We start from the raw sequence: 18,845 nt of genomic DNA on the forward strand, positions 1-18,845 counted from the left end.
TGCCTTTCCAGCAATAAACATTCTACCAATGGTGATCACGTTATATTTTGTTTGTGGGAGAATGAAATTAAACAAGAACATTAAATTACTTTGGTGTTGGATTAAAGTAACAAGCAAAGAGTAGTTTATAAAAAGCAGCCAATTCCTCATCGAACAAGTTAGATTTTTTTAAATCAAGTGCAAATTAAATAGTTCAAGGTTCAAACACATTGTGCAAATGATATCTCTGCTTTATTTTGAAAGAATGTGTGTTTGGGAAGATGCATTTGGATTTATACAAGAACTCTTAATTGGCTGCCTGTGTCTTCGCTCAGAAAGGGCTCTTTTCATTCATTTTAACATCATCACTGCTCATGCCTTAGCCAATAGGACAGAAATATCTTTTCTAGTTAATGGAGCTCTGCAGTGTTCCACTGCAAAGACCAGCAACCTAGAATTCATATCAGAAATGCAGCGATGCCCTTTCCACCTCCTAAGTGCAGTCTGATATGGAATGCCTGGCCATGACAATGTTTCTAAAAACAATAAGAAAGCACTTGGCATCCTGGTGGTCAATTACACCAGTGTGTCAGGAAGATCAGTGGAGATAGCAGGCACAGAGACTTGCCTGTTAGTCCTTCTGCACTGCTTCATAGCGCACTAAGGTCCTGGCAGACTTCTTATCAGGCTTCGACACTGCAAATCTCAAGAAAGGAACATTTGGGGTCACAGCTGGTAACTGACTGTCACAAGGATTTTCTTTCTTTCTTTCTGCTGAGGAGGGGCTGCTCGTGAACTGAAATTGGGAGGCAGAGTGTGATGGAAAAGACTAAGCCCTAGAGGAGACTCTGGACATTTTTTGGTTCAGCACATCTTGTCTGTGTATACAGCGCAAGGCAAGAAGAAGAATGATTTTATGTAGCACAACTAAAGCAGCTGTTCAAAGGAAGTGAGGGATATTTTAGGGGACTGTATTCAACTCCCAGGTTCTTCCAGGTACAAACAAAACACCCATTGCTTTATGGTCTCCTTTATTTTTTAATGCTATGCCTTCTGTTCAGCCCATCTTTTTAATTCTTTTCGGGTATATCTACACTTGCATCCTCTTTTGAGAGAGGGGTGCAAATGAAGACATTCGAAGTGGCAAATGAAGCCGGGATTTAAATAACCCGCGCTTGATTTGCATATTCACATTATGGTGCTATTTCAAAATAGCGCTATTTCGAAATAACAGATGCTGATAAGATGCGGTTATTAAAAGAGAAGGGTTTTCTCTCTAAATAACCGCATCTTAACAGCATCTGTTATTTCAAAATAGCACTATTTTGAAATAGCGCCATAATGAAAATATGCAAATGAAGCATGGGATATTTAAATCCCGGCTTCATTTGCAATTTCAAATCTCTTCATTTGCATCCCTCTCTCGAAAGAGGGTGCAAGTATAGATATATGCTTCTTTCTTGCCATGTCAGTTTGTCCTCACTTAGGGCACATTTATACTTACTATAAGATTGATACTCAGGAGGTTGATCTTCTAGTGTTCGATTTAGTGGGTCTAGTGTAGACCCATAAATCGAACACTGAGGGCAGCCCCGGCTGCTGTCCAGTCCTCCTCCTTCTGCGAGGAGTAAGGGAAGCCAACGGGAGCTTTTGTTCTCATCGTCCTCCCACTCTGTGGATGCTGCCATGGCTCAGCTTAAGGTAAGCCAACTCCAGCTATGCATTTTGCACAGCTAGAGTTGCATACCTTAAGCCAACCTTCCCGATCTAGTATAGACTAGGCCCCAGAGTCAACACAACTGTCTTCAGCACATCCAGCACAAAGCTCCTGCTACTGTAGGCTACATAGAATCATAGAACACTAAACTCAAAGGGACCTTGAGAGGCCATGAAGTTCAGTCCTCTGCCCTCATGGCAGGACCAAGTACCATCTCTCTAGACCATCCCTGACAAATGCCTAACATGCAAATTTCCGGTCTCATTGATCTCACTCAGACTCCTTTCTCCTAATGCTTTGGTTTGCAAACCCAAACTATCAATCACATTCCATCGTCACCTAAGTTCCTGCAGCCCTGGTGAAACCAATGGAGCTGCCTGATTCTGAGAAAAGAGTGTATTGTCACCCCCTTGCCAGAACCATTACATGGCTTGGCATGACTGGCAATTTCTGACCAGAAGAGTCCCAACCTTGGAATGCCAGGGCTTTGGCAGGCACTCGCTGAAGTCAATAACAATTCTCCCATTTGCTTCATTGGCATCAGTAGGCACCCCTAGATAGAGCTGCACTGGCAGAGTGTTGGTAACATGATGTGGTGCATGACCCTGACAGGTGCTGAGTACATGCAGGCACACCAAACTCACCCATTTTTGAAAGCTCTGGATTTCTGAAAAATAGGGTTTTCTAATGGCCCTGTGGACACAGCTTCCAGAGTCAAATCTTGGACTCATCAGTAGGATATTTACATGCATCCTTAGAACAGAAGGCATACTGTTAAAAAAAAAAAGAACATGAAGCGATGGGTGTTTTGTTTGTGCCTGGAAGACCCTGGAAGTTGAATACAATCCTCTAAGGCTATGTCTAGATTGCGGGTTTCTTCGGAAAAAACTTCTTCTGAAAGAGAGCATCCACACTGCCAAAGCGCATCGAAAAAGCAATCTAGTGTCCCGATTGAATGGATGCTATCTTGCAAGTAAGCTGTGACTGCTATGGACGGAGTGGCCACCGCAGCACCTGTGCTTTTTCCTCTTTCCTCTTCTTGCGAAAGAACTCCCTCTTCCCCATCCACACACGCCTTTTTCCGAAAGACCTCTTTTGGAAAAAGGCTTCTTCCTCGTAGAAAGAGGTTTACCAATGTCGGAAAAACTCCTCTGTTCTTCTGATTTTCTTTCAAAAGAACGTGATTGCAGTGTGGAAGTAAGTGAAACTTTTTCGGAAAAATGGCTGTTTTTCCAAAAAAAACTCTGTAGTGTAGACATACCCTGAAATATCCCTCACTTCCTTTGAACAGCTACTTTTGTTGTGCTATGTAACATCATTCTTCTTGTTGCTTTGCGCTGTATGCATAGACAAGATGTGCTAGAGCAAAAAACATTCACAGTCCCCTTCTAGGGCTTAGTCTTTTCCATCACACTCTGCAAGGATGCATCACTCTCTATTATTCCTTCTGTCCAAGACTGGCAACAAAACCGGCTTATTTAATTTTAACTCTTTGCTCCCACTTGCAATGCCCTTTGATGGCCAGTTTGCCTAGACTATGCTATCTGGAGCTGATCCTGAAAAAAGCACCACTCGCGCCACATGCTATTCTGCAGAATTTCTAAGTGGTCTGGAATTAACTGTTCTCCTGCAAGTAACTCACTAATAGACGTGATTAGCAGTTAAGAAAAACATTATTATCTGTCACATGGGCTCAGAGAAATATTCATGGTGAGCCTTGTGCGTAATAGCAGTAGGAAAGAGGCCAGGAGGGCTAAGAAAATATCAGAAAGCCAATGTCAAGGAGGTTATCAAGGGCAAAGGATGGTGATAAAGGAAGCCAACAATATGATCCATGAAAGATGGGAATGAACAGCAGTGCAAGCCAAAAGTATGCACTGCATAGTCTTTATGGCAGCATGTGATTTATCATTAGATATTGGTAAAGGTTGATCTAAAAAACCTTTGTTAATGTTAAGAAAAAAGCCAGAAGGAGGATGTTTCGGGGAGAAAAAAAATGATTTCATGAAACCAGATGCATGTGTGTGAGTGTGATGAACAACAAAAAGGAAAGCTTTTATTCCTCTCTTTAAAAGCTATTATTTCTGTCTTAATTTTGCACAAAGGCTCAAATTCGCTGTCAAAATCATAGCAGTAAATGAAGAGTTTTGATATTGCCCAGGGCACAATATTTGAGGAGTCTTTAATCTGATGACACAACTGCAGGCAATAGGAACTCATTACTGCTGCTAGCACAGGGGTTTCCACTAGGGGGGAAATGCTGTCTCACTACAGCTAGTCACAAGCAGCGGGATCTCAAATTTCTTGATTTAGAAGAAGCCGCACCCAGGAAAACCTGACTTGCCTATGATCATGGTGTAATGCCAACGGGTAGAACCGAACCTGAGACCTTTGGAGCTTAGTGCATGTGCCTCTGCAGCATGAGCTAAAAGTCAGCTGGCTTTCAGCTAAGGCTGTAGAGCAGACTCATTCACACGCTGTAAGTGTGGCATTACATGGGACAGTGAACCACGCCCAGGCGTGTGGGTTACAATGGCATCACAAAAATGTCCATTCTTCTGCCAGATGAGGATTGTTTCCTACAATATATTTGCTAGTGCTTTGGTATCCTTACACTCAGCCAGGCACGCTGTAGCCTGACATTATCAACAGGCAGCCCATGGAAGGGGCTCATTATGTTACAGCAAGGGTGAGAAAACTTTTTCGGGTTGGGGGCCACGGACCCACAGAAAAAACAGTTGGGGGCCACACACAAGTGAGCAGCACATACAAAAAACCCAACCTTCACTGACCTGGCGCCCAAGTGAGGCCCCCCCCCCCCACACACACACACATACACAGATGTGGCCTCCAACTGAAAAGCAGGGGAAAACACACTCCTCTCACTTCCCTCAAGCTCCAGGCACTGGGCTGGTGCCAAAAAGGAGGGGATTACTGTGTGGAAAGGGGAGTGGGCTGTGGCTGAGGGTGGGGGTCTGGGTAGGAGTTATGGTGCAGGAGCAGGCTGGGGGTGCTTGAAACTCTGCTTTGCTATAGGCCCCGCCCTCACTCCACCTTTTCCTCAAGCTGCCACCCTGCTCTGACACCACCCTGCCCTCATTCCATATCTTTCCCCAAAGCCCTGTCCCTGCCCTGCTTTTTTCTAGCCCTGCCCCATTTCCTCCCCCATGCACACCCCATCACTGCCTTCACCCTCCCTTCCAGAGTTTCCTAAACGCTGCAAATCAGCTCAAGAATTTCCTTGAGGTGCAAATGCTCCATTACTTACACCGGGGCAGGGCATGTAGATGTTCTGTGTAGTCGGAAGCACTGATATGGCACCGGAGTTGGCAACGACGAGGCCAGCTGGTAAGGGTTATGCAAGCAACAGCTAATGGTGATTCTTACTCCCCTGTCATGAGTAAGACTATGACAATCCATGACGGCAATTCACTTCCATGACATTTTCTGCCCCAGGCTGTAGTTCCCAGCCAGCTCCCAGCTCCCACCTTGGTGCGTGCACCTGGCAGGGAATCCCCACGGATGCTTAGCTGTGGCGGAGGACAGGCAGATCCTACAGCTGCCCAGCCTCAGCAGGTAGCAAGGGGACCCCTGGCAGCTGTCCAACTGTGGTGAGCAAGGAGGGGACCCCCCCACACACAGCTTCTGAGCTGTGACGAACAGCTGGGGGACTCCACAGCACCCCGCCATGGCGAGGGGCAGGGGACCTGCATGAGTGTCCAGCTGTCCTGAGGGTGAGGGAACCTCCACAGCAGCCCAGCCCTGTGGGCAGAAAGACTCTATAACTCCTACTCCCCACACCAGTGTGGGACCCTGGAGCTCATTGATCACTGAGATGGGGGACCCAGGAACTCAGCAGCAGTGGGTCCTGAACCCACCTCCCCATTTTGTCAGGGATATTATCCCACATGAACAATTCCCAAACAAGGAACTACCTGTACACTCCCTTCCGCACCCTAATGATTTAACCAACCAACCAAACAATGGGTACTTATTGAGGTATAAATTGTTCTTATCAGCCTCTTTAACTTGAACAACCTACTTCACTATTTTTTTCTCTCTTTTTTTCCTTTTCTCCCCTTCTTTTCCCTCTCCTCCCTGGCCTTTCCTTATTTATTCTTGGATCTGGACTTTTAATACTCCAGTCATCTGAAGAAGTGGGTTGTAGCCACGAAAGCTCATGATACCATCTACATGTTTCGTTAGTCTTTAAGGTACTGCTAGACTATTTGTTGTTTTTTAAGTTTTTCCAATTACAGACTAACTCATCAACCCCTCTGAAGCGTTTGAATATATATATTAGTTTCTAAGGTGCTACAGCACTATTCATTGTCATTTTCCATACAGTCACTGTCTTTTCAATATTATATTAAACACATATTGGAGATGACTAACTTGCAGCTTTACCAGACTATAGTTATGTCACACTCTCTGGTCTGCCCTCTAACATGTCTCTGTAGAAGAATCTTGCAGATCCCAGCAGACAACATCATAGCCCAGCTGAAAATGAATCTCGTGAAAGGTTAACCCACAGCCGGTAAGGCCTGCTTCAAAGCCCGTATAAGCCAATGGAAACACCATCATATAGTTTAGTGAGCTTTGGCTAGCATAGGTTCAGGTTTTTAAACACATTCAGCCATTAAGTAGACACATGCATTTGCACACATCTGACGCAGAGCTGCTGTTCTCCAACGCAAGCATGCCACGAATCAATCAGTAATATTGGTACATCAGCTGAGTCGGCATAAAAGTGCATCTACGGTGAAGCATGCATCGGATTGACCGTGTGGGCTATATGTATTGTTTCTCAGTAACTGCATGGTAACTCCATTAGAAGTAATGGCAATTGTATTATGACTCACCTTAAGGCTACCGCATTATATCCTAATGACTGTTCAGTTAATTCATTTTTATTGGATACATTCTGAAATGGAGCTTCTGTGTATGCTGTTAATGTATTTGAAATTAAAAGCGTACACAGGACTATGAGATGATTTGTATCATGCAACTACAGTTGGTGCTCCTGGACATAGGACAAAAGTGGGGAAATTGAAGTGGACTCAGCCAATACAAGGTGGCAGTCCTGCCATGTAATCAATGAAATGAGAACCAGTTCTTCCACTCTGAAATTTTCCCAGAACTCCAGTGGGGATAATCAAGACGTCCAAATTAAAAGGACAATATGATCAAAGAATGAATCATTGCCACTCTGTAGTGGACTGTTACTTTAAGGGGAATGGTATTGACATGCCCTTGGAAGTGAAACTGGATGGAGCCAATAATAATTCAGGCAGAGGGATCTCTGATCAAAGCACAATAAATGTCTGTTTCTTGGAATATCCTGGGTTCTATCCAAATCCGTGGATATCTGCGGCTCATTTTTGCAGACATGGATACAAATTTTTTAACTAGAACCCTGCAAATTTGTGGCTATCCACTTTATACCCATGGGTACCTCTATCCATGGATGTGGATGTGAATATCCACGGCTCATTTTTACAGATATGGATGTGGATGTGCAGGGCTCTATGTCTCAGTGGGTAGATCTAGGCTGCATCCCTCTGTCGGCAGAGGGATGCAGATTAGGCAGGTTGACATTGCAAATGAGGCAGGAATTTAAATATCCCGTGCTTAATTTGCATAAAAATGACCACCACGTTTTGCCAACTCAGCACTTAGTCGGCAAAAAGCGGCAGTCTAGAGGGGGATCTGTCGAGAAAGAAAGTCTTTTTTGACAGATCCTGCAAACCTCCTTGCAGGAGGCATAAGGGATCTGTCGAAAAAGGATTTCTTTCTCGACAGATGCCCCTCTAGACTGCCGCTTTTTGCTGACTAAGTGCTGAGTCGGCAAGATGTGGTGGCCATTTTTATTCAAATTAGGCGCGGGATATTTAAATCCCTGCCTCATTTGCAATGTCGACCTGTCTAATCTGCATCCCTCTGCCGACAGAGGGATGCAGTCTGGACATACCCAATGAGTTGGCTTAGTGTTTGAAAAGCAACCAGGATCTTGCTCTCGATTGAAATTGCAGCTTGAAGCCTTCAGTTTTGCACATTTAAGGTACAGTTTTGGCCAGAATAAAATGGTAGGCACAACCTTAAATGTATACACCTGCCTGCCTGAATGCAGGCCTAGATCTCAGGGTTGAGGGTACCAGTCCCAAGGTTTGCCAACCAATTCATTTTGCAAGAAGAAAAATGAGGGACAAATTTTGTAGAGTGCAAATTCCACCCATAAAATAAAGATTTCACCTCACGGGCTAACTCACTGCACAATTGTGTTTGCTCCTGCCCTTGCTTTCCAGTTAGTGCAGGGGAGAGATATTTTTGTCAGGACATTCTCAGAAACATTTTTCACCACATGATTTGTCCTATGTCACTTAGAAAGCACAGTTATTTTTTATCCCTGTATTCTGGAGGGCAACAGGTTTTAATAACAATTTCAAATTATACAATGTTGTCTCTGGCCACTTCCCTTTATCATAAGGATCAGCGCTTCTGCTGGCACGGAAAGTCAAACTTGTTGACATTCTCAGCAGAGTCCGAAGCATGAACGAGCCATAAGGAATAAAGTCCCGTCTTACCCTTAGCAGTGGTCCCTCCAGGTCATTTTTCATGGAGTGAAGATTCTGCCCATGATAATTCGGTGAAGAGAGGACTCCATTCTCAAAAAAAAAAAAAGTTTAAACAGAGTATTCAGTGGAGTCTCCTCACAAAACACCTTGGTGTGCTCATCAGCATAATAAACGACAACAACATAGCACAAGCCTCAGAATTTGTTAGTGAACTATGGCAAGAGACTACAGAGAAACAAAATGCATTTGTGTAGGTCCTGTCAAAAATAGAAGGCTATTGTTTTACCTAAATTGTCATTTTAAAAATTTCTTTGAACAAGTAACAATCCTTTAAAAAAAAAAAAAAGACTATGAACTCTAAATAAATGCCCCCATCTAATATTACCTATTTTAAGGTAGGTCAGATTGTGGCCTAAAAACCTTGACAGTGTCCCTTTAATATATTCTATTATCCAACAGATGGTTTTGATGTAAACTGACATATATCTTTTAAAAGAGCAAACTGGATTGTGACAGCTGATAATCTTATTTTGCTGAAGGACTTCTATCACATTACTTTTCACTAGAGGTTGAGGCGTTGAGTAGGAACGCTCTGAAACAGACCTACTGCCTAGCAGCAGTACAGAAGGAAAATCTAGTACAATATGATTTTGAACTTGTACAAAATTGGCTTAAGCACCATCAACGAGTGCTCAGTGGACAGAAGGGCATAGCTAGCCATGTGAACTGTCTATGCATGTGGCCAATCAGTCGCACCAGGTGCCTGGCCTATGCCATACAAAGCACTTGTTGATACATGTAATGAGCATATGCCCAAGGCAGCAGAAGTCAGCAATGGTTTTTCCATTGACTTCAGTGGACTTAGAGTCAGACCCAACGGGATCAGAAATGTGGACCTAGATTTTCAGAGGCATGCCTAGTCCCAGGTAGGCACCGGAAAAAGCAGCCAGGTTTTCAAAGAGTTCAGCTATTGGGTGCTTCTGAAATCTGGCCCTTGCAGGGTGCTGTTAGAGAAAGGGCTGAGTGTCAAAAAAAGGCCTGGAAGCAAACTACCAGTTGCTATCAATAAATACTGAATCCTCACCCTATACAGGTTTTACCTCCTGCATCATCATCATCATTAATAATAAATTAATATGCCCAGGACAGGACCCTAGAAAATCAAGTCATTTTCCAGGTACAGGAATAAACCAGGGAGCCAGAGTGGAAGGAAAAACACACATTTGTTTTCTCAGCCAACTGCACAGTGACCATTCAAGGTCAGAGGGAGCTATCAAGTGAGACTGAGTCCCTTAAACATTACCCATCCAGCTCTAGCCCCACACAACCAAGTACATGTGCATGCAGTGTCAGGGTTAAATGTCTGGAGTTCTGACTTTGAAGCCCACTGCTCTAACCACTGAGCACCCCCCTCTAGAGTTGAAGCTGGGGTGTGTGTAGGTGTCACTGGTTGTGTTGGGCAGCCTGGCACAGAAGATAGAGGAGGTGCGGTAGCAAAGGGTCTTTTGCTGGTTCCCCTCCTGTCCCAACTGTGCTTCCAGACTCTTCAACTCTTCACTTGTTCCCCTTCCCCTCCTTCCCTCTCCAATTACATCCACATGAGGAGAGCACGTGGCTAAAGCACTAGATCTGAGCACTGCTCTTTCCAGAGCAAACCACAGTGCAGAACAGAACTAGCAGAAACTGCCCTGGGGGATCGGATTATTCCTCCACTAGAGGATGTAGTGGACACTTGTAGGATTGGGAACTGTGAGAGTTCTTCCCCCTGGTCCCCAACAGCCCAGGGTGGTGTTGTGAAAGTCAATACAATATGCGCCAAGGGGCCAATTCATGGAGTAGTGCTGGCAAAGGATTTTGGCTGCCATGCACCATGGGCACCAGTCAGGTGTTCTGTGCTGCCAAACAGCCATGTTTCAGTCCAGTATGGCAAACAGCACCCTGCCGAGGAGAGGGGACACTTCTCTGGCTCAGCAGCAGACTGGGGTTGTGTTGTTTTTCAAAATAATTATTTCCCTTTTGTAAATTGCCGATTGAATTCATGACACTGTGTGTCAGTTGCCGTTGTCCCAGCGGGGGGTGTAACATTCAGCTCTGCTATCTCAACAGAGGTGTCCTTTTTAATGTGGGATCGTTCTGATAGGCTCCTCTCCTCTAACAAGGATATTCTGAGTTCACACAAAGGAGACTCAGTATCTCAACATAGGAGACCAGTAAAACAAATCCTAGACTTTTACCTAAATCTCTCCATGGAGTCTTCAGCCTGTACTGCATGCGTATAGCATTAGAACAGAGCGTATTAGAGGCTGAAAATGTTTATGTGCTTACTTGGGAAATATATTACAGAAAAGGGAATGTTAACCACAAAATGGCATTTCTGAAATAAATCTCCAAGATAAAAGGCAATTACACGTCTGCATTGCTTCATGCACTGGACCTTGCAGGTAATGCTGGGCTAGTGGTTAGAATAATAGACTGGAACTCAGGGATGTGTGTCCAATTCCTAGTTCTACCATACATTCCCTGTGTGAAAAATCACTTAATCTCTCTGTGCCTCAATTTCCCATTTGTAAAATGGGGCTAAGACTTTCTTTTCCCAGCTTCTGGTCTTCCTCAGTCTCTAAACTGTGCCTAGCATAAGAGAAGTCTGATCTTTTGTAGATGCTACTGCAAGACACATACAATGCTCCTGGCCATTTTCTTTACTGGAACTCTGGGGTATGGGTTTGTAGAGAATGCTCTTTTTACTTTCCTCTAGGATCTCTCTGAATGAGGAAACATTTCCCCCTAGTTGCTTCCCTTTATTACTTTTCATTTTATGTTTTAGTTAGTACTGTACCAAAGATGCCAAATGAAAGGATGGTCAGCTTCAATACAGTCAATAGTAATTACAGGAAATCATTGCAAAGAATAACCTGTGATGAAAATAGAAAGGAACACAAACTCTGGCAAGTCAAGTATAAAAGCATAATTAGGCAGGCCAAAAAAGAATTGGAGGAGCAACTAGCAAAAGACACACAACCTAAGAGCAAATTCACTTTACATCAGAAAAAAAAGAAGTCTGTCCAATCAGTGGGGCCATTGGACAATCAAGGTGCTAAAAGATCACGTAAGGAAGACAAAGTCATTGTAGAGAAACTAAACACCTTGGCTGTACTGATGTTGACTTCTGAGGATGTGAGGGAGAGTCCCACACTTCAGCCATTCTTTCAGGTGACAAATCTGAGGAACTGTCCCAGACTGAGGTGGCAGGAGAGGAGATTTTGGAGCCAATTTATAAACTGAACAGTAATTAATCACCAGAACCAGATGGTATCCACGTCAGAAATCTGAAGGAACTCAAATAGGAAAATTCAGCTCTAGTAACTGTGGGTACGTCTACACTACAACGTTAATTCGAACTAACTTAGTTCGAATTAGTTAATTCGAACTAAGCTAATTCAAACTAACGGATCCAGACTAAAAAACTAGTTCGAATTAGCGTTTTGCTAATTCGAACTAGCATGTCCACATTAAGTGGACCCTGAACCTGGCTTAAGGATGGCCGGAAGCAGTGCCGGCAGGGCATCAGAGGAGGACTTAGAGTGTGGAGATGCTGTCTCAGGCTAGCCGAGGGCTGTGCTTAAAGGGTCCCGACCCCCACCCCGGACAGACAGTTCTCAGGGGTGCCCTGCTTGCAAAGCAGTCCTGGCTTGGATTGCCCGGAGTACCCACACTGGGCACATCACAGCACTCAGCCATCAGCCCGGCTGCACTTGCCGCAGGCTGCCATCTGGGGAGAGGGGACAATTGGGGGGCTGCAGGAGAGCTTCCACCCCAAAAGCCCGCAGAGCCAGCCCAGTCCTCCCCATCGGGGGCTCGTGCCCCATTCCTCCCTCACCTCCTTCCACTTACCCTTCCCTAGCCCCTCTTCTTGTTGTACAAAATAAAGGACAATTGTGTTCAAAAATTGAATCTGTCATTATTGAACAAAACTCGGGGAGACTGGGAAAAGGAGGTGGGAGAGGGGAAGAGAGAGGCTGGGAGAGGGGAGGGCAACTAAAATGATCAGGGGTTGGGAACAGGTCCCATATGAAGAGAGACTAAAGAGACTGGGACTTTTCAGCTTAGAAAAGAGGAGACGGAGGGGGGACAGGATAGAGGTCCCTAAAAGCAGGAGTGGGGTGGAGAGGGTGCATACAGAAAAGTTCTTCATTAGTTCCCATAAAGAAGGACTAGAGGACACCAAAGGAAAGGAATGGGTAGCAGGCTTCAAACTAGTAACAGAAAGTTGTTCTTCACAAAGTAAAGAGTTAACCTGTGGAACTCCTTTCTGCAGGAGGCTGTGAAGGCTAGAACTAGAACAGAGTTTAAAGGGAAGTGAGATCAAGTCATGGAGGTTGGGTCCATGGAGTGCTATTAGCCAGGGGGTAGGAGTGGTGTCCCTGCCCAAGGTTTGTGGAAGGCTGGAGAGGGATGGCACGGGACAAATGGCTTGGTCACTGTCTTCGGTCCATCCCCTCCAGGGTCCCTAGGGTTGGCCACTGTCGGCAGACAGGCTACTGGGCTAGATGGACTTTGGTCTGACCCAGTACGGCCATTCTAAGCTCAGGGCTCAGGGTCGGGGGTCTCAGTGGACCACCTTGATTTTCATGCACACCTGCTCCTGGGTGGCCAGGCTGGCAGCTCTCCTGCCCTAGCCGGCCACTTTCCTGTGCCTAGTGTGGAGGTCGTGGATGAGGTCCACGATGTCTGCACTAGCCCAGCCTGGTCCCGGGAAGAGGGGGAGGGCTGGGGGGCATCGGGTAGGTGGCTCAATCCGTGCCAGGTGCAGGGTCTGCTGGCTGGGTGCTGGCAGGCTTGCACCTGGCACGGGCATCGTAGCCAGCCCGTGCCCCTTTAAGGAGTCCGGGGCCGGGAGGGGGGCAGACGAGTTTCCCTGGTGTTGGCCAGAGTGGCCACCAGGGAAAGCTGGGGAGGGCTAGCCTCCCACTAGTTTGAATTAAGGGGCTACACACCCCTTAATTCGAACTAGCTAGTTCGAACTAGGCTTAATCCTCGTAAAATGAGGTTTACCTAGTTCGAACTAAGCGCTCCGTTAGTTCGAATTAAATTCGAACTAACGGAGCACTAGTGTAGCGCCTATGAAAGTTAGTTCGAACTAACGTCCGTTAGTTCGAACTAACTTTGTAGTGTAGACATACCCTGTGTTATATAACCTATCACTTAAATCCACTTATTTGCCAGGTGGAGAGCTAATATGACACAGATTTAAAAAATAAGGCTCCAGAAGCAATCCTGGCAGGTACAAACTAGGGAGACCTAACTTAAGTGCCAGGTGGATGACTTGAAATTACAGTAAAGAACAAGAAATGTCAGACACATAGATGAGCATGATGTGTTAGGGTGTGTCTAGACTGCATCCCTCTGTCGTCAGAGGGATGAAGATTAGGCAGGTCGACATTGCAAATGAGGCAGGGATTTAAATATCCCGTGCCTAATTTGCATAACAATGGTCGCCATGTTTTGCCAACTCAGTACTTTGTGAACAAAAAGTGGCAGTCTAGCGGGGGATCTGTCGAGAAAGAAAGCCTTTTTCAACAGCTCCCTTATGCTTCCTGCAAGGAGGTTTACAGGATCTTTAAATCCCTGCTTCATTTGCAATGTCGACCTACCTAATCTGCATCCCTCTGCTGAGAGAAGGATGCAGTCTAGACATACCCTTAGGGAAGAGTCAACCTGGCTTCTTCCAAACTAATGGTGCAGTATAGATGTAGCCTAAGGTGCCACAGGACTCCTCGTTGTAGTCAGTAAAGTTTATCTTAATTCCAGAAGTTTTGCTCATGATACTGCAGGACAGCGTCAGTCTGTCACAACGACTGTAAGACCAACTTCTAGCCACTCCCCAACTCCTTGCAACCTGCATAGGCGCCAACTAGAATCCCATCCAGGAATGACCCGACCCCACCACCATCTGAGGAGCTATTTGTCTGAAGGAAGGTAGGGACAAGTTGAAAGCAGGGAGAGCTAGGGCACTGCTTCTGGACCAGCCTATGGAGCTAGCTGGGCATGGATCCAGGCTGGCAGAGCAACCAATGTGGTCTGTGCACCCAGGCAGCATGCAAGGTGGTTGCCTTGGGCCCTACAGCTTCAGGGCCCCGTTGATGCAATTGACAGCTTTTTAGTGTGAGTCAGGTGGCTAATTCACCCTCACAAGAAATGCCTCAGGCACTGAAACTGCCTGATTCCTATTGAGGGGCGCCTGGTTATGGATCACTAACTGCCACACTAGCCGTGGTGATTGGCCCCTGGCCACTTCTGTGCTACCCAGTGGTGGCCCGGGCTTGGGTTTAAAGCCACACTCCCTCCTGTCTGCTCCTGCAGCCTGGGGAATGCCTCCCTCCACCTGCTGCTCCTGGCCCTCACCTCCGGCCGCTGGTGAGCAGGGCTGGGCTGGCTCCTATGCCTGAGCAAATCTCACCCAGGGCTTGCAGATGGGTGGGGCTGGGTGGGAAACTTCCTGGTCTAGCCCCCCGCCACAGGATGAAGGGTGGGGGCAGTTCCTTCCCCAGCCCCATTCCTTGGGGCTCCTCCTGCACGGTGGCATCCACTGTCTTGGGCATTGCAAACTCTTTGGCCAGGCCTGTATGCACCCTGTGCCTCTGTGAGGAATTCTGGGTATCAGATTGTCCATCGGCCTACCTGACTTTCAGCCAAAGTTGCTCCTGGGTGTGCTAGCTACATCACAGACTTATGGTATCCCCACCAGCACAGAGCGCACGCACCCCTGCGCCAACCTGCCTCCAAATTACTGAGTCTCTCTTAATTTAATGCACAGATTTCCTGATGGGTTTCTTCCTTCTCTCTCTTGCTTAAAGAAGTTAATGAGACGAAATCATGCCCAATTAAAGTCAGTCCTTTGGAAACCCTGAGTAGGGTATTGCCCTTTTTGCAGAAAAAGGAATTCAAGAAATGGATTTGGCGTTGGTTCTTTCATTTGGACTTCTCTACTGAGTTGCACTTTTCTGTTACCTCTGCAATGCTGCCCTCGGTATGTTATTTAAAAAGGAGTAATTTATGATTGCCAGTCCTGACATCTCTAATTATTTGTGGCTGTGTTTCACAATTACTAACCCAAGAATCCCACTCTTTATTTAACGGAATGAAATGCATTCAGCCCTTTATGGATGAGTCATTCATATGTAGCCATGAATCCCCCCTTGAAAGCCACGATGACTAATGAATAATGGCACTTTCCCATTTATTTATTACTGACGTAAGACAAACATCAGGGCTTCAACTGAATAGAGTGAAAAAGACTAGCACTGCCCATAGCTGCCCACTTGCTTGTTGCCAGATTTTGTTATCTGCCCTTATATTCAATAATAATGTGCTCCAGAAGTAGCCCAACTGGAATCAGTCTCATTCTCCTTTCTTCCATAGGCTGAAATGCCATCCATTTGCTTTTTTGAGAGATATTCAAGTTTTCGACTCTGATCCATAACGCCCTATGCAGCTTGGGTCATGGGAGACTGAGGGCTAGGGTTTTGTTCAGCCTGAAAAACCCTTCTCATAGACCCTCTATAGGACCATAAGTTGGCACAACATTGTACTTTATTTCTTACTTATTGCAATACAGGAAGTCCCCAGCTGACGCATGGGTTGTGTTCCATAAGTTCATCTGTAAGTTGGTTGTTTGGAACTTGGAACCCATTTTTCTAAAGAAACAATGCTCTCAAGGGTAGTAAGGTTCCACGCTAGCCCACAAAAGCCTATTTAACTCATATGGTAGTGGAAATACTGTATATTTGCAATGAAAAATAGTAGAAACTGGTTTTTATTTAACCTTGAACGCCAGTGCTTGAGGAAAGGCAGGTTTAATTAGAGGAGCATGAGGAGGTAGGTGGAGGTTCTGAAGGGGACATCTGGGCATCCCTGGCTGCTGCCTTCCCCACGGGCTGCACCCAACCCCCACTCACCAGGAGGTGGTGAGTAGTGCGAGCAGGGGTCAGAGGATTTTAGAGGAGCAGGGTGCGGCTATGCAGCCAGCAGCTGGAGAGAAGTGGCCATTTCCCCTTCAAAGCACTGCTTCTCCCCAGCCACTGCCTGCAAAACCCTTCTCTCCCCCTCCCCCGCACCCCAGAGTCCTCCAGCCAGCACTTGTGCTTCTTACCTGTTTCCCGAGGCTGCCGGTGCACTTTGGCTTGCATGTGTGGATGTTCGCAAGTTGGATGTTTGTAACTCGGGGAGTGCCTGAAGTTGCGAACAATTCCACACACTATATTTAATGGCTGAGGGGATGCTGAGGAGAAATACTCTGATTGGCCAGCAAGATTCTGATTCACCTTCCATCTTGTCCAGACTGAGCCTCTACTAGCTAGCCCACATTGTGAGCAAATGGCTGAGGAATCAGAGGACCTGATCCATCCTAAGCCAATGACCAGGGAACATACAGTGCAATGTCATCACCATGTAGATGACATGGCCATGTCTTCACTTATCATGCCAGAGATCGATCTTCTGGCTTTTGATTTAGCAGGTCTAGTTAAGACCCGCTAAATTGAATGCTGAGGGGTCCTCCAGTCGACACCGGTACTCCTGGCAGTTGTGAGGAATAAGGGAAGCAGTGGAAGCATTTCTGCCTGTCAGCATCTCTCTGTGAAGATGGTGCCATGCTCAGTTTAAGGCAAGCCAACTCCAGTTACAGATTTTATGTAGCTGGAGTTGTGTACCTTAACCTGGCCATCCAATACCTTAACCTGACCTGGCTAGTCTATGTATCCCTCTGGCTGCTCTTAGGAGCCTAGGCAGGCCTAAAACCAGATTCTGGGGAGTCTAGGAGCTCAGGTATTGATAGAGATGTTCCCCCCTCCCTTGCTTTCCAGTACAAAAACAATAAGTGAAGAAATTACCAGAGTGAAGAGATGGCTTCTTAAACAGGAGCTCGGATGCCAGGGCTATGGTCTAAGAACCTGAACGAAACAGAGTATCTGCTGTATATGCTATTGCTTAGGTAATCCATGACATAGTGCAGCTCTTTGGTCTAGTCGATTAAACTTCCCCAGTCTAGAGCTTTCCGACTGCTACTGTCTTCAAGTCACTGGTGCTATTTCTTTAGCTCAAGCAACAGCGGCTCATTCTTTTGGACTCAGGGCTCCAGAGTTCAGTACCACTGATGATTTGGCTGAAGGAATCATGGTCCATATAAGAATCCAAGTTGTTGTGAACCCGTGATCTCCCCCTGCCAGAATGTATAACCCATTCCAACAGCCTGGGTCTTTGTCCCCTTCTCATGGGTAAACATGTAGATTAATGGATCTACTACAGTTTCCAAGCCAGGGCCAGGCAAAATACAGCCCATGGGTCAGCTTGTGGATGGAGCAGGGAACCTCAGGCAAGATCCCTGCCTGTCCCCACCCCAGCATGTCACTCGGAAAGGCAACTGCTGGCCCTGTTTGTCTTTAAACAGCTGCAAGCCTGGGGAGAAAGGCAAGAGGGGAGAGGTGTCTTACTTCAGAGGCTGGGCCACCCAGCCTCTGCTCTCAGGTTTGGAGGATAACCAAGAAGACACAGATCGCTTACTGCCAATAAATGCAAGATTTATTAGATATTACAGGTGATATAACAAGAAAACAAGAGAAGGCTGACAACATCCCTTTGGCTTGCTGGGGACTCCTACTCAGCAAAGGATGGACTCCTGGTCCAGATCTGAAAGGCACCTCTGTTCAGTTCCAGGTCCTTTGGAAAGTCCAAAGGGTGTTGGCAACATTAAACGATATATAGCCTGTATTCAAAATTCTAGAAGCAGCAACTAACGATGCACAGAGAAAAAAACAAAAACAAACACCTGCCTCTGTGAGAAGATTCCCACCGACAGGTTTGTTTACCCCAAAGCTTTTCTAAACTATGCGGTGAGCTCAGCCACGCTGGGGCATGGCCTATCTTTCTAGCAAGCTAGCTAGCTGGGAATTTTCTTTGCTAACAGCAGGCCAAAGCCTGTTTTCTAGTTTGCAGACATGAGAACTAGGAAGATTCACTAACTCCTTGAAATACAATGGTCTTCCAGTTTTCCAACCACAACAAGAGGCTTCATGTGCTGCCCCCATCCCCAGCACAATCTTGCAGCTCCCATTGGCCAGTTTTCAGAAGAACAGGCAGCGTGTGAAGCACCCCTCCCCACCTACCCTTGCGTGCACAGTTGTTCTCAGATGCACATGGCCCCACAGCAGCTGCTCTGAGAGGCCTGCCAGGGCATGGAAGGCAGGTAAGCTGTAGGGCTGCTGGCCGAGAGTTGCCCTGGTAAGTGTCTCCCAGCCAAAACCTGCCTCTGGCATACCCAGCCCCTCCCTCCCCACAACCTTCTTCCCCTCCCATTCACTTCTGCCCCCCCAGTTCACATAACCCAAACCCTTTTACCCTCTCCTGCTCACATACTCCCTCCCAGACCATGCACCCCAATCCTCCAGCCGAAGCTCACAACCCAAACCCCAGCATCCCCTCCTGCACCCCAGTCTCCTGCTCCAGGTTACAACCCCCTCCTTCACCCAAACTCCCTCCCGGATCCCACATCCTCTCCTGCACCCCAAGCTCCCATCTGC

This window comes from Pelodiscus sinensis, chromosome 17 (genome assembly GCF_052426305.1).
Source record: "Pelodiscus sinensis isolate ZL-2025 chromosome 17, ASM5242630v1, whole genome shotgun sequence".
Taxonomy (NCBI): domain Eukaryota; kingdom Metazoa; phylum Chordata; order Testudines; family Trionychidae; genus Pelodiscus; species Pelodiscus sinensis.